Source organism: Trichosurus vulpecula, chromosome 7 (assembly GCF_011100635.1).
Source record: "Trichosurus vulpecula isolate mTriVul1 chromosome 7, mTriVul1.pri, whole genome shotgun sequence".
In the NCBI taxonomy this organism is placed as follows: Eukaryota; Metazoa; Chordata; class Mammalia; order Diprotodontia; family Phalangeridae; genus Trichosurus; species Trichosurus vulpecula.
This window is the reverse complement of record NC_050579.1, coordinates 207,595,290-207,622,078: the sequence shown is the minus strand read 5'-3', so window position 1 is coordinate 207,622,078 and position 26,789 is coordinate 207,595,290. Positions and strand designations below refer to the sequence as shown.

Here is a 26,789-nt window from a genome sequence, read left to right as displayed (position 1 = left end):
GAAAAGACTCATGATGGAAAATACTATCCACATCCAGAGAAAACTATGGAGTCTGTATGCAGATCGAAGTATACTATTTTCACTTTTTTTCTTATGCTCTTTCCCTTTTGTTTGAATTCTTCTTTTCACAACATGATTAATGTAGAAATGTTTATTATGATTGTAGATGTATAGCCTGTATTAGATTGCTTGCTGTCTGAGGTGGGGAGGGAAAGGAAAGAGGGAGAAAAAAATTTGGAATTCAAAATCTTATAAATGTGAATGTTGAAAACTATGTGTAATTAGAAAAAATAAAATGCTATTAGGTGGGGAAAAAACCCCCCAAAAATAAAGAAAAGAAAATCTCCAGTGAGAGTGAGAACTCTATGTCCTGACACCCTCTGTTCCATTTTGGGACATTGATCTTAAATTTGCCCCTTTTTCATGGTCACTCCTTACTCCCTTCTGTTGTCTGGGTCCAAAAATCCTGGTTGCCCTCTAGCTGGTGAGTTGCTATCTTACTATGGTATCCAGAGGTAAATAAAATACTCCAGATTTGGTCTGACCAGGGAGAATATAGAGGAAGTACTATTATTATCACTATCAAAATGCAGCCCAAGATCTCATTAGCTTTTTTGGGTGCTGTCTCTGTGCTTGAAGTCAGATGGCTGAATGTGAATACTTTTGCACAAATAGGCTCTCAAAAACACTTTTTATGATATCTTTAAGATAATTGCTTTAGCAGTAGAATTGCTGAGTATGTTTGATTAGTTCTGCTACGTTGTATGTTGCCACATAACCCTCCCAAAATACTGATACCAGTCAGTAGCTCCACTGTCATTGAAATTTGTAAAATTTTTTTTTGCTATTTTTATTGATCTGTTAAGTGCGAAGATATCTTAAAAGAGTGTCTTAATTTATAAAATGGCCTTGTTCTGAAGCTGTTTCAACAATCCGGCTAGCAGCTTCTGTGGGGGTCTAAGATCCACCAACAACCAGCACCCAGAAAGCTGCCAACACACTGCAAAAGCACAGGTTCTTTTGGTCTACTTTAGTAAGGAAAGCAACGTTAAGCGGTTGACAACCTTATTTTAATTCATCATACAAATGTCATTCACTTAGTTCAGGGGAAAAGACCAGCACCTTGAACTTTAGAGCAAAATACAAACAAATTACAAACATCAACAGACAGACCCAATACAATTCATAGTTGCCAACATCTAGGTTCAGCCCGGGAGCTCAGAACAAGGGCTGGCCCAGAGTCACTCACTCCACCACTGCTGTGGGTAAGAGCTCCAAAAAAGAGAAGGCCAACCCCTGGTTTTATATCTTTTTCGGAGTCAGGGGTGAGTCACACATGTGACTCACCCACGTGACCTAAAATCCTCACAAAGAGGCTACTTAAACCCACGTGGTCTAAGAGAATCTGATGTCCCAAACCTATCACTCAAACTCGTGTAAACTAGGCACTCCCTTAGCCCCACCTGGGGCCCCACCTTAATTACCAGTTCACACCCACATAGGTTTAGCACTTAATTGGGGTTTGGGCCTGGGGCTTAGCACCTAGTAAGATTCAAAGACAATTAATCATTTTAAAACAGTAAGAAAGTCCCAACATAATTGATATTACAGAAGCATATTTTCAAATATTTTGAATGTAAGGATGAAAGATCTTTTCCCTCGTTGTCTCTGTTATAACCACACCCCCTGAACTAAAAACAAATTGAAGAGAACTTTAAAGCACACTGTCTCTACTTACTTGCACACACACACACAAAACACACTCACGCTGAAAAAGATAATATATCACATCCTAAAGCGTTCCAGCAAGCTAATGCTATCATCATGTTATATTGGGCCTGGAGTGAGACACCTGGGTGGTGCAATGGATGGAACGCTGTTCCTGGAGTCAGGAAGACATAAATTCAAGTGTGACCTCAGACATTTACTAGCTGTGTGATCCTGGGCAAGTCACTTAAAGACCTCTGTTTGCCTAAGTTTCCTCAGTTGTAGAATGGGGATAATAAAGTTACCTACCTTGCAAGATTGTTGTGGGGAGCAAATGAAGTAATATTTGTAAAAGTGCTTAGCACTTTTATGCCTGGCACATAGTAGGTTCTTGATAAATGCTTATTCCCTTTCCCCTTCTAACCCCTGTAATAGAAATTGGAGAATTATTACAGGGATTGCTTTGCTGTTGACTTTCCTTGAGAGAGCATTCTGAAAATGTAGATAGATGTTCAGGATGACTGAATGTTGCCCTGTGAGATGCTAAAAGGTGGTCAATTTAGCAAGCTTCGGCACTGTATCAGAATCTTGAATAGTATTAATTATAAGATGAAATTTCATGTAAAGCAGGACCATGTTGGGTTCTATCCAAAGGAGTTTATTTTACAGAAGTTTTTGCTTATCCACTTATATTTAACAAGTCTTTCCAACTCTGAATTTAAAATTTCAAATGCAATGCTGTATTCTAGGATGGTTCACCCTTCAAAAAAGGGAGTAAAATATTGATTTTTGTTCACTGTAGTAAGAACAGAGAAGCAGCAGTGATGGGATGGATAGATAGTTGGCCTTGAAGCCACACTCAGTCACACTGTATTCTGGTCCTGGTTTTGGCATACAGCCAGGTTGTGATTAATGAGAGTTCAAATAGTGTGAAATTTTATTTAGTAGGAATTATAAAATGATACTAGGTTGCACTAAATAGGAATAAAAATAGTAATGCATAATTTGTGAGCTAATTGGTGGTTTGAACACACCACTGTGTGGTCAGTCTGCACTTGACTGTTGTGGGTGGATGTTCTTGGCTGCTCCATACTATATTACTAACAGTTGTGTCAAGAGCAGCCCTTAACAAAAATAACAGAAGGATTCAATATATAATGGAAATATTTCCAGAACAAAAGAGAAAAGGCTTGTTACTACATTAGAACAAAAATTTGACATAACTATGTATTGAATATAGTCATAGTAATTCTAAAATAAGAGAGATTAGAATGCCTGAATTTGTACTACAGGATATGATGAAGCAGACTGGCGAAATAAAAGAAAAAGGCAAAGTTTCATCAGCTTTTTGTGGTTTGCAAACAACTACAAGGAATTGAAGTGGTACAACGATAGAAATGGAGCATCTCCTTAGATGTATGCTATTCTTCCTGGTAGAGCAGCCTATTCTGACAAAAGTTTAAGGGAATAAAGAAAATGGAAATGAAGTTGATGGTGAGGAAACTTTTACAGCAAGTATTGGTTGGTTCTGTCTCTTTAAATATGGAGTTCAGATGCATAATGTTAAATTTAATGGAGAAGACACGAGTACAGATGAGGAAGCAGAAGTGGCGTTTTGAAGAAAATAATATAACTTGAATATACTGCTCGATAAATTTTTATTGTTGATGAAAAAGGTTTATTTTGGAAAAGGATGTCTTTTGGAACTTAAATTTCTTTTTCTTTTTTTGTGTGTGTGTACCTTTTAAATTTTACTTTTTTTCAACTACATGTAAAAACAATTTTGAACCTTTTTTTTTTTTTAAACAATTTTGAGTCCCGAATTCTCTCCTCCCTCTTCATTGAGTAGGCAAGCAGTTTGTTAAGGTTATACATGTACCATCATGCAAAACATATTTCTATATTTTTCATGTTATGAAAGAAAATAGAAAAAAAACCTCAGAGAAGTAAAGAAAGTAAAAAAAGAACAAACCAATATGCTTGAACCTGCATTCAGATTCCATCAGTTCTTTCTCTGGAGGCGAATAGCATTTTTCATAAGTCTTTTTTTTCTTTTTTTTTATTTAATATATTTAGTTTTCAGCATTGATTTTCACAAGAGTCTGAATTACAAATTTTCTCCCCATTTCTACCCTCCCCCCCACTCCAAGATGGCGTATATTCTGGTTGCCCTGTTCCCCAGTCAGCCCTCCCTTCTGTCACCCCACTCCCCCTCCCATGCCCTTTTCCCTTCCTATCTTGTAGGGCAAGATAAATTTCTATGCCCCATTGCCTGTGTATCTTATTTTCTAGTTGCATGCAAAAATTTTTTTTTAATTTGTTTTTGAACATCTGTTTTTAAAACTTTGTGTTCCAAATTCTCTCCCCTCTTCCCTTCCCACCCACCCTCCCTAAGAAGTCAAGCAGTTCAACATAGACCACATTCGTATCATTATGTATAACCCTTCTACAATACTCATGTTGTGAAAGACTAACTATATTTTACTCCTTCCTAACCTATCCCCCTTTATTGAATTTTCTCCCTTGACCCTGTCCCCTTTTGGAAGTGTTTGTTTTTGATTACCTCCACCCCCATCTGCCCTCCCTTCTATCATCCTCCCTTTTTTTTTATCTTCTTCTTCCTTCTTTTTTCCTGTGGGGTAAGTTACCCAATTGAGTATGTATGGTATTCCCTCCTCAGGTCAAATCTGATGAGAGCAAGATTCAGTCATTCCCCCTCACCTGCCTTCTCTTCTCTTCCTACAGAACTGCTTTTTCTTGCCACTTTTATGCGAGATAATTTACCCCATTCTCTCTCTCCCTATCTCCCTCTCTCAGTATATTCCTCTCTCATCCCTTAATTTGATTTTATTTCTTTTAGATATCTTCCCTTCATCTTCAACTCACACTGCGCCCGCGCTCGCTCGCTCACTCACGCTCTCTCTCTCTCTCTCTATATATATACACACACACACATACATATATACTCACATATACATATATATATACACACATATATATATATGCGTATTCCCTTCAGCTACCCTAATACTGAGGTTTCATGAATCATACACATCATCTTTCCATGTAGGAATGTAAACAAAATAGTTCAACTTTAGTAAGTCCCTTGCAATTCCTTTTTCTTGTTCTTTTTCTTGATTACCTTTTCATGCTTCTCTTGATTCTTGTGTTTGAAAGTCAGATTTTCTATTCAGCTCTGGTCTTTTCACTGAGAAGGCTTGAAAGGCCTCTATTTTATTGAAAATCCATATTTTGCCTTGGAGTATGATGCTCAGTTTTGCTGGGTAGGTGATTCTTGGTTTTAATCCTATCTCCATTGACCTCTGGAATATCGTATTCCAAGCCCTTTAATCTCTTAATGTAGAAACTGCTAGATCTTGGGTTATTCTGATTGTGTTTCCACAATACTCAAATTGTTTCTTTTTGGCTGCTTGCAGTATTTTCTCCTTGATCTGGGAGCTCTGGAATTTGGCGACAATATTCCTTGGAGATTTCTTTTTTGGGATCTATTTGAGGAGGCGATTGGTGGATTCTTTCAATTTCTATTTTGCCCTGTGGCTCTAGAATATCAGGGCAGTTCTCCTTGATAATTTCTTGAAAGATGATTATCTAGGCTCTTTTTTTGATCCTGGCTTTCAGGTAGTCCAATAATTTTTAAATTATCTCTCCTGGATCTATTTTCCAGGTCAGTGGTTTTTCCAGTGAGATATTTCACATTGTCTTCCACTTTTTCATTCCTTTGGTTGTGTTTTATAATATCTTGATTTCTCATCAAGTCACTAGCTTCCACTTGCTCCAATCTAATTTTTAAGGTGGTATTTTCTTCAGTGGTCTTTTGGACCTCCTTTTCCATTTGGCTAATTCTGCCTTTCAAGGCATTCTTCTCCTCATTGGCTTTTTGGAGCTCTTTTGCCATTTGAGTTAGTCTATTTTTTAAGGTGTTGTTTTCTTCAGTATATTTTTCAGTATTTTTTTGGGTCTCCTTTAGCAAGTCATTGACTTGTTTTTCATGGTTTTCTCGCATCCTTCTCATTTCTCTTCCCAATTTTTCCTCTACTTCTCTAACTTGCTTTTCCAAATCCTTTTTGAGCTCTTCCATGGCCTGAGACCAGTTCATGTTTTTCTTGGAGGTTTTCATAAGTCTTTTGCAATTGTCTAGTAACATTGTATTGCTCAGAAAAGCTAGGTCGTTCACAATTGATCATCATATAGTATTGCATTTACTGTGTACAATGTTCTCCTGGTTCTGCTCGCTTCACTTTGCATTAGTTCCTGTAAGTATTTCCAGGTCAGGTTTTTCCGAAATCATCGTGCTTGACATTTCTTACAGCATAGTAGCATTCCATTACAATCATTTGCCACAACTTGTTCAGCCATTCTCCAATTGATGAGTGTCTCCTCAATTTCCAATTCTTTGCCATCACAGAAAGAACTGCTATAATATTTTTGTACATATATGTTCTTTTTTTTTTTTAATCTCTTTGGGGTAGTATTGTATGATATGTACAAACCCTTTGGGCATTGATCCAAATTGCTTTCCAGAATGACTGAATCAGCAGAACTTACATTTTTAAGAAAGAAAAATCTCAACCTGCATTTAGAGTGTCTTAAAGATAGCCTAACAGTTTTATTGGGAGGTAATAGAGAAGGGGATTTTTAAATTAAAAACAATGCTTGTTTATCTGTCTTAAAATCCTTGGGCTTTAAGAGGCTATAATTGGCAGTTAAATAAGAAAGCATGGGTGACTAAAACTATTTTTGAAGACAAGTTTTCAAGTTGTTTTAGCCCAGCTGTTTTAGGACAACGATATTGAATTTAAAGCATTGCTAATTTTAGGTGATGTCCCAGGTCATCCAACTATACTTGGTTCTTTGTGTGAGAATATGAGCATGCAAATTCATGGAGCAATAGATAAAGTCCTTCACACCCATGTATAAAGACTTAAAGAAAGATAAAACAGTTTACACTGCTAAAATATTTTAAACCACAATAATGATGTCCTCATATTGTCAGAGTAGGCTTTTCTTTAGGTATATATTGAGTTACTATAAGTTTTTTAAAAATTTTGCTTTGTTGCTTTTTGTGATAATAAATTTGAATCAGAAATGGATCTTTCTTATCCTTTGCTTTTATTACATTAATAAATACATAAAAATCCTTTTTTTAAATTTCCATTGAACTGGAACCAATTACCAGATTTCACATGTAATTATAATTTTGAATAGTGCTAATTGGAAAAATATTATTTTAGAGGATTTGTTATTTGCACTAATTGGGGTCTAACTGTACTTCCCATATGATCCTGTTTAGCCTTCATGCATGGTAAAATTTCTTTTAATCCTGTTATAATAAATATTTTTAAGCATCATTTTTTGGGAGGTAGCTAGCAAAAGTTCCAATAGCTTAAAAGAATGGAGGTAAAATCTACGGCAGAGTTGTATTTTTTTTTTTTTTAAAGAAGCTCCAGGGGCTACTAACAGCTTCACAGATGAAATATAAATTCCTCTGACATTTAAAGCCTTCGCAATCTGGATTCAGCCTACCTTTCCAAGCTTATTGTACACTAATTCACCTTCATTCCACGTACATTCCACCTAAACTGGTTTGCATGATGTTCCTGGTAGAGGACATTCCATTTCCAGTCTCCTTCCTTTGTATTGGCTGCCTCCTATGCCTGGAATGTGCTCTTATTTTTACTACTGCCTCGTAGAACCCCTAGCTTCCCTGAAAGTATAGCCCAAGTGCCACTTCTGAGGGATGATCCACTTGGAAACCTAGGAATTACTTTGTATTTATTTGCTTTGTATATATACTTGGGAGGCAGTTAAGTGGCACAGTTGTTAAATCACTGGATTTGGAGTCAGGAAGACCTGAGTTTAAATATGGCTTCTAATGCTTACTAGCTGTGTCCGACTTTGACAAGTCATGTAATCTATCTGCCTTAGTTTCCTTATCTGTGAAATGAGGATAATATAGCACCTACCTCTTAGAATTGTTGTGAAAATTAATAAAATTAAGCAGTATTGCAAAGTGCTTTGCATATCTTTAAAAACTATAAATGTGTTAGCTAGTTCCCTTTTTTGTGTGTATCCTTGCGTACCCCATTCAAATGTTAACTTTTTGAAGGCAAGGACTTTTATTTTTGCATTCGTATGCCTGGTAGTGCCAGGAACATATATTATACTTAATAATTTTTAAAAAAAATTTGTTAATCTATGAAACTGTGCAGGTGGTAGGCTTTACATTTTTTAAAATCATGAACTTGACAAATATCAGCAAACATGAGCCAGTATTCGTGTTTATACAAAGAATAGAAAAAGAGGCTCTGTTTATCAGTGATATCACATAAGAGATGGGGCTACTAAACAATACATGAGGATTCTTAGTGGACCTCATGTGGATTTAGAAGGCCACATATTATCTGTATTTTATTTCCATTGCATTTTGGCACCCATTTGATACCTTTGTTGTATAACACTGCAAGTGTTGTGAACAGCTTCTTTTAAAATATACATATTAAACTTAATACAATAATTCAACACTGCTTTGCTTTGCTGTGACTGCTTCTGAACTTCTCTTTTGCATATCTTAGAAATGTTAAATTGATGCTCTTTCCTTTTTTCCTCATTACCATTTTCCCTTTTTCCCCAAGAAATAATACCTCTGTTGTAAAAAAAGAAATCAAGCAAAACACTGGGTCATATCTGAAAATATGTATTTCATTCTGGACCTCAGGAACATTAAGTTTCTGCTAAGAATGTGACGTTTGATTCATCAGTAATCTAATGGTATCATGATTTGCCGTTGCATTGATCATAGTTCTTAAGTCTTTCACAGTTTTCCTTTACAGTGTAGTTGTACAATATAGTTTTAAGACATGAGACTTGAGGACTTGTACCTGAAGTACAGACAGAATTGCCCCTCTCTTTATCTTCTTATTCTTTTTCCCTGTCTCCAAACCGTAGTTGATAAATTTTAAAGTATGACCTTCCTAAGGTTGACCCATAGGATATATATGGAGAATCTGACCATTAGCCTGGGCCTCTGTGTGTGTATGACTTGTGAAGAGTATGGAATTCTTCCTAGAGTTCTTTGGCTCTTTCTAGGGAACATTTGCCTAATCTTGCCTAGAACCATAACTTCCCGTCGCTTCGGGCCATTTCCCAGACCTGTGGGGCTCCCCCATTCACTTCCTGGCCTTGGATTCTCTTCATCTCCTGCCTCTTCTCCTTTCTGAGAGGGCCTGTCTAGCTGACTTGTATTTCTATCCTCAGGAGTTAGCAAAGTGCCAAGCTCATAGCAAGCCATTTAATAAAAACATTATCATTATCGTTGCCAGTAGCAGCTTGCCCCCCCGCCATCCTATTTGTTATGAAGAAACAAACAAAAATTGGCATGTCATTTTGAAAACTTTGTCAACTTTTTAGGCTCTGGAGTATTTTAGAATTGAAAAAGTCCCAGAGTCCCAGAAAGGTCAAGTGACAGCTTGTTAGTGACAGAACTACTGAGGATCTCTTGACTACTGGTCCAGCATCCTTTCCATCACATGAATGAATAGATTATACTTTCTAAAAATTTTTTGGGGTGGTAATAGTAAATTTATCTGTTTGTCTTCCCCTCAAGAATATCCAACTTTGGTGCAAAATAAAAAGGGCAGTGGACTTCAACGTAATTAAATTCTTATTTACTATAATTTTAGTACATTGACTTAAAAGAAATTTACTGTAGTCTGAGGAAAAAAAGAGAAATTATCCCATAGGTATTTGCACAGTTCATTTAAGCAGAATTGGCAAGGCCTCTGAAATTTAAAAAAAAAGTTAAAATAAGTTTTTATTGATACCTTTTTTTTTAAAAACAGCCTACAATTTCCAGTGTGAAAAGATTAACAAAAGTAAACAGCATATTGAAAATAAATGATGTTACATATATGGTCCACACCCATAACCTTCCTCTTTCCCCTACGTCTTTAAAGTAGAGGAGGAGAGGTACCTCTTAATATCTCTTCTTTGGGGCCAAGCTTGGTCATTATGATTTCATAATATTGTTTCTACTGTTCTTTCTATTTAGATTATTGTAGTGAGATACACACACATCCTTATATATGGATATATCCACATATGTCCACATATACATATACAGATGTGTGTGTGTATATATATGTGTATATGTACATATTGTTTTCCTGTTTTTGCTTATTTCACTTTTCATCAGTTTAAGTCTTCCCATACTTAATAATATTGTTCATATTCATAATTTTTATAGCACAGTATTTCATTACTAACCATTACCCAGTTGTGTGGGACAACAGACCACCGGCTCAAATAAAAAAACAGAGGTGTCTCAGTTTTCTCAAGGTAGAAACAAAACAGAAGCTTTATTTGATCAAGTCTCGCGAGAATTGGGCATCCCCCACTACCAGGGCGGAGATGGTAGTGAAGAGAGGCAAGGGGAAGAAGGTAGGCAAGGGCATATATAACCTTGTACAAACAATTCTAAGAAATCCCACCCCCAGAGGCTGGACCCCTGTCCCTATTTGCTGAGACAGGTGGCCTCACAATCTATCCCAGAATAAGTTTACCCAATACTAGCATAGAAACTACAGAATTACCTTATAGGGAAATTTCAATGTTAAGATGATGGCATGTGAGTAGGCTAGGGGAGGGGGAGAAGGGGAGACCACCTGATTTCCCCGAAATCATATGATTTACAGGAAAACGAAACTTAGGCCTAGTGAGGTCTACATCCTAACTAAATTTGTACTATTTGAGTATTACCTTGCCTGATTTATTCATAGGGAAGCTTTCACAATCTTGTATCCCACACACAATGTTGAGCATCTACTTCCAAGACTACTAGAAAAAAGTGTTGCTATAAATATTTTTGTGTATATGAAGGCCATTCTTTTTGTCATTCAACTTCTTGAGATATATGCTTAGCATTGAAATTTCTGGGTTTAAAGGTGTGGACATTTTAGTTATTCTCTTCACATAATTCAGTATCTGTATGCTCAGCATAATAACAAACCTTACTTGGGATATAAGTATGCAAATAATGTATAGAATTTTTGGAGAGAGGGGAGAGGCATTTGAAAATATGAAATGTCTTTGTACTTCAAAAATGGAGGTAAAATTTACAAGCTGGAACTGTTGTAACATGTTGTAGGATAAAAAAATACAGACTTAACTGGCTTAATAGTACTGTATTCAACTGCACAAAAATACATTTTAAGCATAACATCCTTGCAGAGGGCTGTTTACAAAGCAACAGTGTTGTTAATTGAAAAGCTTTGTTACTGGGACTGGGCCAGAGCTTAAGGTGTTGAAATGTAGTATATTAGGAGATCACAACCACTGAAATTTGGGGCTGTCAGGAGGAGGATGGCTATTTCCAGAATCAGGAACAGAATCCAGCCGTAATCTAGAGAAACAGTTGGGAAAGGGGCTCACCTTCTTGTTTTCTAGGAGTTCTGTGACTGTAAGATGCAGCTGGAAATGGTAAACTGAGATGCATATGGGCACTATTTCCCAAGAGAAAAGAAATGTATCATCTTTAGTTGGGAAGGTATAACTGTGGTGGAACAGGACAGCAGGCCAGGATTGAGCTCTGCGAACAGTGTGTAAAGGCAGGAATGACTAGAGGCAGAACCCTCACGAACTGAATGGACTAGAAAATCAGGGAGGCAGTTTGGAGCGCTGGAAACAGTGCTAGATTTGGAGTCAGGATCTGGGTTCAATTCCTGTCTCTGCTACTTACTCCTTGTATGATCTTGGACAGGTTGCTTCACCTAGTTTTGTCATTTATAAAATGTTGGAGGCTGAAGGAGGCAATTGATTAGGTGGTCTCTGATACTCCTTTCAGTTTGAAATCTTTGAACCTCTAAGGTCTTATCTAAAATATCTTATGATTCTTTTCAAGAGCTTGGAAGAATAGCCAACAACTTGAAACTTGTAGAAGTTCAGGTGTCCCAAAAGCATCTCAGTGGGGACCCATTACTCGATGCCTTTTGATTGTAAAGAATTTTCCTTATTAATGTCCTATTTGTATAAAAATATCTTAATGTCTGAAATATTTAACAGCGTAAGTGAGGAAAAAAGATTCAAATTGGGTACCAGGACTAAGTCTTGGGATTGGCTAAAGGTCGCAGGGGTGGGAAACTAGGTTCTTGCGTGCTGCCTTTTGACCGACTCTAAGTTTTACAGAACAAATGCTTTTATTAAGGGGACTCATTCTGTGAAGTTTGGATTCAGTCAAACGGCTAGCTGTGTGACCCTGGGCAAGTCACTTAACTCTCTTTGCCTCAGTTTTCTCTTCTGAAAATGATCTGGAAAAGAAAATGGCGAACCACTTTTGCCAAGAAAACACCAAATGGGGTCATGAAGAGTTGGACAAAACTAAAATGACTGAACGCTAGTTAGTGTATTATTATTTCCTTTTGGAAATGAGTAAACTGAGTCTCAGATGAAGTGACTTACCTAGGATCACACAGTTGATAAGTGTCTGTTTGGGTTTTCTTCCTCATATACCATATTAGAACATAGGTTCTTCTGGAATAGCCTCTAAGAGTTCAGGGACACTTTCATGTTATGATAATGAAGCATTTAGGTAAGACTTGAGTGGTGGTCAAATGGTGGCCTTTTAACTATAACCAAAAAATAAATTAAAAAAATATTTTAGTGGTGGTATTAAAAGTATAGAATCATAGTGAAAAGGGCTTTTATTTTCTTGTAATTTTTAAAAAACTTAGCAGCAAATGAATATTTTCATGTATGTCAGGGCTGTCCAACCTTAGGTTATCTTAGGGCCGCATTAAAATAAAATAATTATTCGAGGGCTGCACCCAGAATAAAAAATACAGTACACTAATAGAAAGTGGGGGGACGTGCGTCATCAATACAACAGGCGGAGGCGTGAAGCGCGAAAGCAAACCCAAAACAACAAAGCGACAACACAGCAGTGTAAAAGTAGATGCATACTGACTAGTTTGTGTCGTACAGACAGAATGCATCCCACAGATCGATTAAAAATTTTGCATGATATGTTCTGTCTGTATTACTGCTTAAAAACACCAAAGAAAATTAACATCAACGGGATTATTTATTAGTGATGGAATTAAAAAAATCTATTATACATTCCATGCAAATTATTATTTTATTTTTCCACTTGTGAAAATTAAAATCCACAAGCAGGGCGCATAAAATTGCACCATGGGCCGCATAAAACTGCACTGCAGGCCACATTTTGGAGAGCCCTGATATACATGGTATAATAGAAGATGATTTCATATCTTAATGAATACACCTTGCTTTTTTTTGTATGTATAGTAAATTCAACTTGTAACTTACAAAGGCTTTACTACTGGTCTGCTTCTTTCTGGCCTTCTGTTCTCTGTGTATTAAAAAAATTATGCTTTAATAGGGCTCTTTTTCTTTTGTCATCCCTATCCCTTCTCCCTTTTACCTCACTCTTCACTGGAAAATATGAAAAAGCTCTTTTTAGCAAATGCGTGTAGTCATACAAAACATTCTTGCTTTTGGACATGTCTAGAAAAGTATGTTTTGATAGGCATCTTGGATCCATCACCTTTTGTCAGTGGGTAGGTTCATCATCTACTCTCTGCTGTTATGGTTGGTTGTTGCATTGATCAGAGTTCTTAGGTCTTTGGATTAGAGTCTAACTGGACTCCAAATTCCTTTAGGACGTGAGTTCTGTTTTTTATTTCTTTTCCATCCTCAACACCAAGCACAAGCTGAATTTAGTTCAATAAATATTTAATGAAGAAGACAAAATTATTATCTGAGACACGGAAGAAATAGTGACTGAGTTGCTGTGCTGACCTGTTCTAAGAAAATTACAGTCTACCAGGAGTTCATTCCACTTGCCAAAAAATGGTAGACATAATTACCTTGGGTAAATGATTGAAATGCCTCTGGCTGCCAAAAAGATTCAACATACTTTAAAAACTAGGGGAAAAAATGAGACTACAAGGTCAAAGTTTCTAGTGCAGACAATCCATGACAGATAAAGGATATAAACAGAAAAATGTTATATTATACCTTGAGATTGGGAGGGCTGAAAATGTGTATCTATTCAGTATACTGTAAGGGATATCAGGAAGCTGAGGATTTCCTTAGACACTAATTATTTAACCTTATCCTCATTTCCCTTTTGATTAATGTCAACTCAGACTGTATAGTAACCATTTGTATCAGTTAATTACTAATTAACCATTGTCATGTGGGTGTCTGAGCAGCATGATCTAGTGAAAAGAGCACGGGGTTTGGAGGAAAAAGGCCTGGATTTAAAATCCAGCTCTGTCACGTGTAATACCTATGTGATATTGAGCAAGTTACTTAGCCTCCCTAGGCTGCATTTTTAGTTTCTCTAAATGAGACTAGACTAGATCTTAAAAGTTGTTTCTGTCTCTAAATTGTAAGCTCTGTTCCTATGATCTGTGATTCATATGTAAAGTAAGAGTAATGTAGAGTCAGTATCATTTGTTTAATGAATGTATAAAGGACTCACAGCCATGTGAAAAATGTTCTAAATCACTAATAATTAGAAAAATGCAAATTAAAGCAACTTGAATGTTCCCCCTCTACCCATCAATTGACAAAGATGACAAAAAGAGCAAATGACATTTGTTGGAATAGCTGCAGGAAAATAGATACGCTGGTGGACTGTTGGCAGAATTGTCAGTTAATCCAGTTATTTTGGAAAGAAATCTGGGACTGTATTAAAAAAGTCATTAAACTGGGTATCTCCTTTGACTCAGGTGATACCAGAGATCCAAGAAAGTGGAAAAGGACCTGTATGTACAAGAATTTTATAGCAACTCTTTCTGTTATAATGAAGAATTGGAAATAAGGAGGTGTACCCATCAACATGGGAATGGCTAAAGAAATCATGGCATATGAATGTAACAGCATATTAACAATAGCTATCATTTATGTAGTGCTTTAAGTTTGCAAAATTTCTCACAAATGTTATCTCAACAACATTGGGAGGTAAGTGTTATCATTTACCCATTTTACGTAGGAAATTGAGGCTGATAAAGTGACTCGCCCAAGGTCATACAGCTTCTACTACATGTCTGAGGATGCATTTGAATTCAGGTACAACATTGTATCACCTACCTGCATTGTATGTAAGAAATGATTAAATTGATGGATTCAGAGAAACTTGGGAAGACTTCTAGGAACTGATGAAAAATGAATTGAGCAGAACCAGTAGAACAATTTATGCATTAACAACAGTATCGCAAAAACAAAAAAAAAAATTGAGATTTCTCTATTAGTGAAGGGCCTGCCACAATTCCAGATGATTGATGAGGAAGCATCTCATGTTAGCGATGGTGATAGATGAGAGATGCAAAATGAGACACATATTTTGGACGTAGTCAATGCAGGAATTTGTTTTACCTGACTTCATGTTTGTTACAGTGTATGGTTTTCCCCCTCCTTCCTTTTAAAGTGGGTGGGGGAGCAGGAGGCAGAAAATAATGCTTGTCTCCCATTTCCCCTCCAAAAAAAAACTTAAAAAATCTAAAGAATCCAGTTGGCGGGAGTATGCTGGAGCTAGCTATAACTTGTTTGTGTCAATTGTTATTTCAGTGTCAGTATTTATACCTCTGAAATCAGCAAACTCTACAAATTATGGTGTGATTTAATGGTTGTCTAGACTTAAGAAAGGGATGGAGAAAATGTAATAGTGCAGATTAAATGTGACAGGGGCATGTTTCTATTTTTTGTAGAACCAGTATGCTACAACCATTTGGGAATATAGGATATATTCAGGAAGAAATAATTGACATTACAAAGATTAGCATGGGTTGTCCTGAACCTGTGTACTAGTGATAAGTAGATAGAATTCTGGATCATAGACACTTTGTGAAGGAAATATAAATGAACTGAATTATAAAAGGTTAGGAAAAAGACATTCCAAACGGGGGATTCAATAGCATAATTTATAGAGTAATAAGTAGGCCATTATTCTTGGTGCTAAGGCTTTGTGTAGTTTATAGTAGAAGACAAAGGTGGGGAAGGGTAGTAGATGGTGGTCAAATAGCCCTAACTTCTAAAGCCATTGAATACTTTTGAGTAGTAGGGTGGTATCTTGAAAACTAAAAACTGGGAAGATTAGGATTATAGATTTTGAGCTGGAAGGTCATGTAGGTCATGACCTTAAGGGTCATGTAATCTAATTCTCTCATTTTACTTAGTAATCTTCTGTTGATGCTTTTTAAAAATTACATGAACAACTGTTATTCCCAGTTACCTTCTTTATTTTTTGTAAAAAATTTTATTTTTTTTTAAATTCAGCATTGATTTTCACAAGAGTTTGAATTACGAATTTTCTCCCCATTTCTACCCTCCCACCCACTCCAAGATGGCATATATTCTGGTTGCCCCGTTCCCCAGTCAGCCCTCCCTTCTGTTACCCCACTCCCCTCCCATCCCCTTTTCCCTTCTTCTCTTGTAGGGCAAAATAAATTTCTATGCCCCATTGCCTGTGTATCTTATTTCCTAGTTGCATGCAACTAGGAAAAAGAGCCTAGATATCATCTTTCAAGAAATTATCAAGGAGAACTGCCCTGATATTCTAGAGCCAGAGGGTAAAATAGAAATTGAAAGAATCCACAGATCGCCTCCTCAAATAGATCCCAAAAAGAAAACTCCTAGGAACATTGTCGCCAAATTCCAGAGCTCCCAGGTCAAGGAGAAAATATTGCAAGCAGCCAGAAAGAAACAATTTGAGTATTGTGGAAAAACAATCAGGATAACGCAGGATCTGGCAGCTTCCACATTAAGGGACCGAAGGGCTTGGAATAAGATATTCTGGAGGTCGACGGAGCTAGGATTAAAACCAAGAATCACCTACCCAGCAAAACTGAGTATCATGCTCCAAGGCAAAATATGAATTTTCAATAAAACAGAGGACTTTCAAGCTTTCTCAGTGAAAAGACTGGAGCTGAATAGAAAATTTGACTTTCAAACACAAGAATCAAGAGAAGCATGAAAAGGTAAACAGGAAAGAGAAATCATAAGGGACTTACTAAAGTTGAACTGTTTTGTTTACATTCCTACATGGAAAGATGACGTGTATGATTCATGAGACCTCAGTATTAGGGTAGCTGAAGGGAATATGCATACACACACACATGTATATGTATACATATATACATATGTGTGTCTGTATGTATATATGTAGGTGTATGTATATATATGTATGTATGTATACACACACGCACAGAGGGCACAGGGTGAGTTGAATATGAAAGGATGATATCTAAAAAAAAAATCAAATTAAGGGATAAGAGAGGAATATATTGAGAGAGGGAGAAAGGGAGAGAGAGAATGGGGTAAGTTATCTCGCATAAAAGTGGCAAGAAAAACTTTTTTTGTTGTTGTTTTTGAATGTCTGTTTTTAAAACTTCGAGTTCCAAATTCTCTCCCCTCTTCCCTCTCCCCCCACCGTCCCTAAGAAGGCAAGCAATTCAACATAGGCCACATGCGTGTCATTATGTAAAACCCTTCCACAATACTCATGTTGTGAAAGACTATGTTTTGCTCCTTCCTAACCTATCCCCCTTTATTGAATTTTCTCCCTTGACCCTGTCCCTTTTTGAAAGTGTTTGTTTTTGATTACCTTCTCCCCCATCTGCCCTCCCTTCTATTGTCCCCCCTTTTTTATCTTCTTCCTCCTTCTTTCCTGTGGGGTAAGATACCCACTTGAGTGTGTATGGTATTTCCTCCTCAGGTCAGATCTGATGAGAGCAAGATTTATTCATTCTTCCTCACCTGCCTCCTCTTCCCTTCCTACAGAACTGCTTTTTCTTGCCACTTTCATGCGAGATAATTTACCCCATTCTCTCTCTCCCTTTCTCCCTCTCTCAATATATTCCTCTCTTATCCCTTAATTTGATTTTTTTTTTTTTAGATATCATCCCTTCATATTCAACTCACCCTGTGCCCTCTGTGCGTGTGTGTGTGTGTGTGTGTATACATACACATACCCTAATACTGAGGTCTCATGAATCATACACATTCTTCTCTTGATTCTTATGTTTGAAAGTCAGATTTTCTATTCAGCTCTGGTCTTTTCCCTGAGAAAGCTTGAAAGTCCTCTGTTTTTATTGAAAATTCATATTTTGCCTTGGAGCATGATACTCAGTTTTGCTGGGTAGGTGATTCTTGGTTTTAATCCTAGCTCCATTGACCTCCAGAATATCTTATTCCAAGCCCTTTGATCCCTTAATGTAGAAGCTGCTAGACCTTGTGTTATCCTGATTATTTTTCCACAATACTCAAATTGTTTCCTTCTGGCTGCTTGCAGTGTTTTCTCCTTGACCTGGGAGCTCTGGAATTTGGCGACAATATTCCCAGGAGTTTTCTTTTTGGGATCTTTTTGAGGAGGTGATCAGTGGATTCTTTCAATTTCTATTTTACCCTCTGGCTCTAGAATATCAGGGCAGTTCTCCTTGATAATTTCTTGAAAGATGGTATCTAGGCTCTTTTTTTGATCATGGCTTTCAGGTAGTCCAATAATTTTTAAATTATCTCTCCTAGATCTATTTTTCGGGTCCGTGTTTTTTCCAGTGAGATATTTCACATTGGCTTGCACTTTTTCATTCCTTTGGTTCTGTTCTATAATGTCTTGATCTCTCATCAAGTCACTAGCTTCCATTTGCTCCAATCTAATTTTTAAAGTAGTATTTTCTTCAGTGGTCTTTTGGACCTCCTTTTCCATTTGGCTAATTCTACCTTTCAAGGCATTCTTCTCCTCATTGGCTTTTTGGAGCTCTTTTGCCGTTTGAGTTAGTTTATTTTTTAAGATGTTGTTTTCTTCAATTTTTTTTCAGTATTTTTTTGGGTCTCCTTTAGCAAGTCATTGATTTATTTTTCATGGTTTTCTCGCATCCTTCTCATTTCTCTTCCCAATTTTTCCTCTACTTGTCTAACTTGCTTTTCCAAAACCTTTTTGAGCTCTTCCATGGCCTGAGACAAGTTCATGTTTTTCTTGGAGGCTTTTGACATAGGCCCTTTGACCTTGTTGACTTCTTCTGACTGTATGTTTTGGTCTTCTTTGTCACCAGAGAAAGATTCCAAAGTCTGAGACTGAATCTGAGTGAGTTTTCGCTGCCTGGCCATGTTCCCAGCCAACTTACTTGAGCCTTGAGTTTTTCAGCATGGTATGACTGCTTATGGAGTAAAGAGTACTTTGTTCTAAGCTTGAGGGGATGCACTGTTGATTTCAGAGCTATTTCTATACAGCCAGCTCTGCCACACCAGCACTCCTCCTTTCCCAAGAACCACCAACCTGGACCTGACAGCTCTTAAGCAGGCTCTGCACTCCTGCTCTGATCTGCCACTTAATTCCACCCACCAGGTGGGCCTGGGGCCAGAAGCAACTGCAGCTGTAGTTCTGTAGCTGTCTGCCCCCCACCCCCAGGTTGGTGGTCAAACCTTGAACTCTTTTCACTCTGTCCCCCACAGCTTTCCCACTAACCTTCTCTGTTGTCTTTGGTGTTTGTGGGTTGAGAAGTCTGGTAAGTGCCACAGCTCACTGATTCAGGGCTCTAGGGCCTGTACTGCCTGGCTCCTGGTCTGGTTGGTCCTGTTGCCACCCAAGCTGGGCTCCACTTGCCTCTGCTCCCAGCTAAGTGCATGATAGACCTCACCCAGTGACCATCCAGGCTGCCCTGGGCTGGATCCCTGCTTCCCTCTGCTATTTTGTGGGTTCTGCAGTTCTAGAATTTGTTCAGAGCCATTTTTCATAGGTTTTTGGAGGGACCTGGTGGGGAGCTCATGCAAGTCCCTGCTTTCCAGCTGCCATCTTGGCTCCGCTGCCCCAGGTACCTTCTTTCTTGATAGCACTCTTCATAAAGAATAAATTGTAATGAAGAAAAACAAAACAAACTGACACAGTAACCAAACATAATAGAATATGCAACGTTCTGTACCTGTTGTCTACCACTTCTCTGTAAGGAAATATTTCATCATTTGTCCTCTGGAACCAAGATTGGTCATTACACCTAATTTGCATTCTAATGTGTTTGTTTATTGTAGTCATCAAATATATCATTCTCTTTTTAATTTTACTTTTCTTGGTTCATCCGATGTTTACAGTGCGTTAATATTCCTTTTATATGCCACAATTTATTTATCCATTTCCAAGTTCATAGGTACCTACACTGTTTTTAGTTTTTTCCTCTCACAAAGTGCTACTGTGAATATTTTTGCTTCTGGGCGATCTTTCTGTTTTTGAGCTCCATGGAGAAGGGCAAAATATATGAACAGTTTAGTGACATACCCCCCCATAATTGCATATTCTTTTCCAGAACTGTTGGACCAGAGGTCTTTGGGGGTGCTTGAGACCCTTTAGAGAGTTCTCCGAGGTAAAAAATATTTTTATAATAATACTAACAATATAAAGCTATTAAAGCATTCCTCCTGCTTCTAACTATGTACCTATGTGAAGTGGATTTTTTTCTTTATAATATCTCTTAAGTTGATTTACCTCTTGCTTTAGTCTAATATAGTCTTCTCCTAAGTGACCATTGAAACAAACTCTTCCTTTCCAATCTAGCCTTTGCCTGGAGGTCAGATTAGTCTTGCTAATATGTAGGTATCACTCTACTGTGTAAACTGTTCAGTAATGCCTGCTGAATTACCTGCTGAATGAAGTTTGATTGTAGTATTCAGTCACTCTACTTACTGATAACTAGTTTAACTTGCTGGCTTTATCTGTCACTACTTTCTGTCACTCCACGGTTTTGCCAAATTGGAGTATTACTATTCACCTGTAGAATGCCTGGATTTGAGTCTCACCCTGAAACAAACTTTATTTTTTTCCCCCTCACTTAAATAAGATTTTATTTTTTTTCTCCTTACTTGTTAAAACACTTTATCATTTTTTAAGTTTTGGGTTCCAAATTCTATCCCTCTCTCTCTTCCCTCTCCTTTTTCTGAGATGGTAAATAATCGGATATTGATTATACATGTGCAATCATGTGAAATGTTTCCATAGTAGTCATTTCGTACAAGAAGATTCAAACAACAACAACAACAATGAATGAAAGAAAGAGAAAAATTGCATGCTTCAGTCTGTATTCAGACAGATCAGTTCTTTTTCTGGAAGCGGATAGCGTGTTTTATCATGAGTCTTTTGAGATTGACTTGGATCATTGTATTGCTGATAATAGCTAAGTTATTGACAGTTATTGTCATTGCTGTTGCTGTGTACAATGTTCTTCTGGTTCTGCTCACTTGACTTTACATCAGCTGAACCAAACTTCTTCAAAGTATTTACAAATTTGCTTTTGACTTGTAAGGAATTTGAGAAACTAAAAGCTTTTATATTATAATTAACCTTTATTTCTTTGACAGGCTTTTCCTATTAAGCAATACTTTCAAAGTTTTACTGCATGTTACTTTCAAACTTATGTTTATTTTTGAAGTAAATCCTTATATTTCCCCAGATTTATCAAAGTCCTTGTGTTTTGTGCATATATAAATGAATTTTGGCTTTTGGAAATTTGCTTCATCTTGGAAATATAAATATTATGTATCAATAGCCTTTGGAAAAGTTCTATTGATATTTATTATTAATGACTTTTTTGATCTTTGAGAGATTATGGCTATAAGGTTGAGTGAGTATAGTCGTTTGAAATAGTTGAGAGATACTGTTTTCTTATGTGGTCAAAAAAAGTTATTTTTAGTTTGTTTCAGTAATTTTTACTTCTCTTCACAAGAGAGATTACTGTTAAAATGTAGCTAGTTATTTTTATGGTAAATTTTGGGATCAGGTTTCTTTTTGTTAGATTCTTCTGTGTTTCTAACCTTCTAAATCCCTTTTTTGGAGATGTGAGGAAGGAGAGGAATAGGAATTGAGAAGGGAACTAGTTGGGTATCTCTGCATGGTAAACATCTAATTGTGCCAATGGAAAAACCTTGCACATAATTAGATAAGGCAGGCAGCAAATAATGTTACATAAAATGAAATTCATTATATTTTGACAAGAAGTGACTGATAACTGATATGGTATTCATTCCCAAATGAATTGTGTGTGTGTGTATTTATATATATATATAATACATGTGTGTATACATACATACACATATGTATACACACACACATAAAGTCAGACCATGACCTTGTTAGGGCAAAGATAAAAATTAATGAAAATAGTAATAGCTACTACATTTATATAACACTTTACAAATATTATCTCATTACCTACAAAACAACACTTTGATGCTCCACTTATAAGAATAATAAGAAAGCTCATTACAAGCAGTTAAAATCACTCCACTCTGTCCTGTTTGAGAAATAGTTATTGTTACTCCTAAAAAAATGGAAAGCAGAGAAAAGAACAGGTTGCAAATACAGACTGTCACTATTTACTGAGGAATTTAACCTAACAACTTAAGTTATTACGTCTAGATAGAAGGCTTCCAGTTGTGTAGCCGTAGGCCTGGGTTGGAATTCGTGCTCGGTATCTACATTCCCAGTTACTTGGGGAACATCACATCTTCATGTTCCACTGAGCAACTCAGAAAACTACATGTCCAAAACCAGGATTTATTGTCTTTTACCTTAAACCTGGTCTTTCTTTTGAAGTCATTGCTTCTCCCTGTGGCATCATTCACTCTCTCACATCTAAAACTTTGGGGTTACCCCCTGATTCTTTTTAAGGTCTAGCTTAAGTGCTATTTCCTTCGAGAGATCTTTTCTGATTTTATCTCTCCCTCCACATTTATTTTATATATGGGTTATTTTCTTCTCTGTAAACAATATTGTATTTTCCAGTAGAATGAATATAAGCTCCTTGAGGGTGGAGAGTATTTTATTTTTGTCTCTGTATCCGCAGTACCTAATACAAGGTCTAATACATACTGTAGGAGCTTAATAAATGCTTTTTGATTGATCTTTGGACCTATTATATTTTCCTTAATTTACTGTTAAAAAGTAAGACTTTGATATCTTTGTTTTTATATCACTTATGTTTGCCCTTGTGTCTCTTAGCCTTCTCTTCTGTTTTTCTATTTTTTTTTTTTAAATTTGGGGTAGGGCAATTGTGGTTAAGTGACTTGCTCAAGGTCGCACAGCTAGTACATGTGTCAAGTGTCTGAGGCCAGATCTGGACTCAGGTCCTCCTGACTCCAGGGCTGGTGCTGTACTCACTGTGCCTCCAGCTGCCCTCTTCCGTTTTTCATATCTGATTAAGTACCAATTTCTGTCTGCAATGTATTTCAAATCCCGTCCCCCCCCCCCCCCAAAGAAACAGGATCTTGACAAGTTCCATGAACTGAAGGCAAAAGCCCAGCAGATTATAAACCAGTTTGACCCCTCAGCCCTGATCAGCTTCTCCAACTTTTCATCCATAAAGCCAGAATCTTCCAGCACCACCACCCCCCTGGGGTCCATGGCCAACAGTACCACAGTGGGAAAGATACTAGGTCCCCCAAGGGCAGGGGGATATCTTAGTCCAGAAAGTAACCAGATTTTGACTAAGAAGAAATTACAGGACCTGATTAGAGAAGTAGATCCCAATGAATAGCTGGATGAACATGTGGAAGAGATACTACCACAGATTGCTGATGACTTCATCAAGAGTGTAGTGATGGTAGTGTGCCAACTGGCCTGGCATTGAAAATCTAACACTTTAGAGGTCAAAGATTTCCAGCTGCATTTAGAGCACCAGTGGAACATATGGATCCCAGGTTTTGGTTCAGAAGAAATATGACCTTACAAAAAGGCCTGCTTCACAGAGATAGAGAATGGCCTTGATCTGCAAAACAACCAAGAAATAACACGTGGGAGGGCCAGGGAGAAGAAGACACTGCATTTGAAGACCCTGGAGAAGCCTCTACAATATTGCCTATGGAATTTTTTTTATGCTTTAAAGAGAAGCATATATATTTTTAACAGTACAGCAGTATCTATAGTGATAGAGGAGACCTGCCCAAAAAAACGTAGCTATTATATGGTCCCAGTTCCCCTTCCTTTTACTTGCCCCCTCAGAAGGGAACAATGTATCTCAGCCCCAAAGAGGTTTTATTTATGGTTTGTCCTAAGTGGTTGTCCAAGGGACAGAGAGCATCCTGGTCTTGTTTGGTGCGACAGTAGAGGTTTCTGTTTTCCTTTCCTCCTTGTACTTTGTAACATCAGTGTTTATATGAATATGACTTTGATTTGCTTCTAAAAAATAAAGATGTTATTAATCTAGATAAAAAAGAAAAAAGGAAGTGGAGTCACCTATTGCAGTGGAGTAATTCTCACATCCAGGGGCAACATTTCATGGGACCTTTGTCATCCCATATTATAATGCCTATGATATGTTTGAAAAAAAATTTAGCTTATGCACCAACATTTATTGGAGAAGATTAGGGAGTAGGAAAATAAGAAGAACTCAATGAAAGTCTCCAAATTAAATCAATAAATGCTTGAATACTTGATGACTTAAGTACAAATGGGCCCAAGGGAAGATGGCAAAAATTTGCCAGCAAATATATTTGAGGAGTAAGAAGTGAATACAAAGGCTTGTAAACTACCCAGAATACTCATGTCTATATGTCACAAATGCTTTGTTTAAAAATCAATCATGTAAGTACCAACTGTATGCCAGCCACCGTGCGTGGTGCTTGAAAAGGTGTTGTATATAAGGAGGACTAAGTAATGTCACACATATAAATTATTGTATTTTAAGTTGGCTACATAGAATCGCGAACTTAATAGAAAAAAGCAACAAAATTTAGCACCTAACCAGAAGATAGAATAAAATGAACAAAGGACATGGCGTGAAATTGAGGTAACTTCACAATGGCTTACTTAAGCAAACTGTTGTTTTGGGCCGTGAACTGACTTTATTTCATTGGTATGGAGAACTTCTCAGTGAAGAAGGTTCTTTCTACCACTTCTCTTTCCCACTGAAGAACAACACCTGCTCTGCAGCTTCTGGTCTTCGAAAGTTGCTTGGGGGCATTGATGTAATTAGGTGACTTGCCTAGTGTCACATAGCCATGTAGTACATCCGAGACAAGACTCAAAACCACTTTTTCCTGTTGATACTGAAAAATAAGAGACAGAGAAAAGAATGGATGTTGATAGAAACTACCATCATTTTCTATGAAAATTTAACCAATGTAAATCGGTTTTCAGGGCAGCTAGGGGGTGCAGTGATAGAGCTTGGAGTCAGGAAGACATTCCTCTTCTTGAGTGCAAATCCAGTCTCAGACACTTACTGTGTGTGACAAACTATATTTTTATGGTGAAGTTTCCAGTGTGTTGCACGAGAAAGTAGAAATAGCATTAAAAACAAAAAAAAATATGGAGAGAACAAGTAGAGCAAGTATAGATCAAAGAGGATACTCTCATTTCCAAACATTTTCACTGGCTATGCTCCAGTGCCTGGAATTCTCTCCTCATTTTCACCTCCTGGCTTCCTTGGCTTCTTTCTAGACTAAACTGAAATCCTACCTTCTACAGGAGGCCTTTCTTGATTGATCCCCTTAATTCTAATTCCTTCCCTCTATTGATTACTGCAGATTTATCCTGTGTATAGTTTGTACAAAGTTGTCTGCATGCTGTCCCCCCCATCCCCTCTGCCCCCCATCTCCCTCCATCCCCCCCATTAGACTATTACCCCTTTGAGAGCAAGGACTGTCTTTTACATTTCTTTTTATCTCCAATGCTTAGGACAATGCCTGGAATATAGTAGGGTTAATAAATGTTTCCTGACTAGAGGTAACACATTTTTTGAGGACAATGAAGAGATCCATTTTCAAAGTGGCTGAAAGAGTGCACCGATTCCAAAAGCTTCAAAAAAAATTTGGTACCTTTTTGTCACCAAAAAAAGTATCACTTGGGTAGTGTCTAAAAAATGTGGTTCATGAATGTTATATGTTATTGTGTCTTAAGAAACAATACAAAAGAAGTATGGGAAGATTTGTGTGAACTGATGCAAAGTGAAAGACACAGAACAATATATACATTGATAACACAATTGAAACTGAATCCCTCAAATTTATAATGAGCCACTCTGGCCTGAAGAAAAGATATGAGAAGGCAACCCTCTCCCTCATTCCTTTGTAGAATTGGAGAGGGACTTGAATGTGGAAAAAACCTTATAATATCAGACTTTTTCAGTATGTTGGCTAGTTTTGCTGGATTCTTTCTTTTTCCTATTTATTAAAAGGGCTCACTTTCTGGTATACAGAGAAGAGATAAATTGGGAAAGTTAGGTGATGTAAATAATCAATGAAAATTTATTTTTAGAAAAAGCTGCTGAGAGAATATAAAATATTGATCCATATACCTACTTTCCCATCTATATAAAATATTTATAGCAGTTATCCAGGCTTGTACTGAGGGCTTCTTCGATGAAGGCATGAGAATTACTGAAAATCTAGACAACCCAAAAAGGGGAGAGTGCAGCTGCAAAAGAGATTAAAAAAAAAGAAAAGAAAAGAAAAGATTTTCCACAAGGCTACATGAATAATTAGGAGAAATGAAGCAAGCCGGAAAAAAAAGGAAATAAGAGGACTGGAGGGAAGAATTGGAAAAATGAGTAGCATGGAAGAGAAAGTAGTAAAAGCCTTACCCTAGAAATGGACGTTCTGAAAATTAGAACAGACTGAAAAAGAATCAGTGAAGCCACGAGATAGCAAGAAATATTAGGGAAAAAAATCCCTAAAAAAAAGAGGAAGAAAATGTAAGATAACTGAAACAGCTGATCTGGAAAATAAGTCTGAGAGAGGTAGTTATAGTTTAAGAAACTGAATTATAGTTAGGGCCATACAAGACCTACTAATATCCGGAGATCTTGGAATACAATATTTCAAAAGGCAAAAGAGATAGGCTTACAAGTAATGTAGCTTACCCTTCAGAACTGAGTATAATTCTATAAGGAGATGGATTTCTATGGACTACAGAACACTCAAGCATTTCTGATGAAAAGACCAGAGCTAGATAAGAATTTTGAAGGACAAATACTGGAGTCCCAAGAAACCTGGAAAGGTGTAAATTTATTTGACCGATTTGAAAGAGCTATATGATGATGTGGTGCTAACAGTCTAATAGG

General features: G+C 37.1%; 1 protein-coding gene and 1 pseudogene across 3 annotated transcripts in view; both read left to right on the top strand.

The window, feature by feature from the left end:
* The window catches only part of SMAP1 (small ArfGAP 1), a 224,708-nt gene that overhangs the window by 18,368 nt on the left and 179,551 nt on the right, over positions 1-26,789 (top strand). The window lies entirely within an intron of this gene.
* Positions 22,953-23,520, top strand: LOC118856423 (annotated as a pseudogene).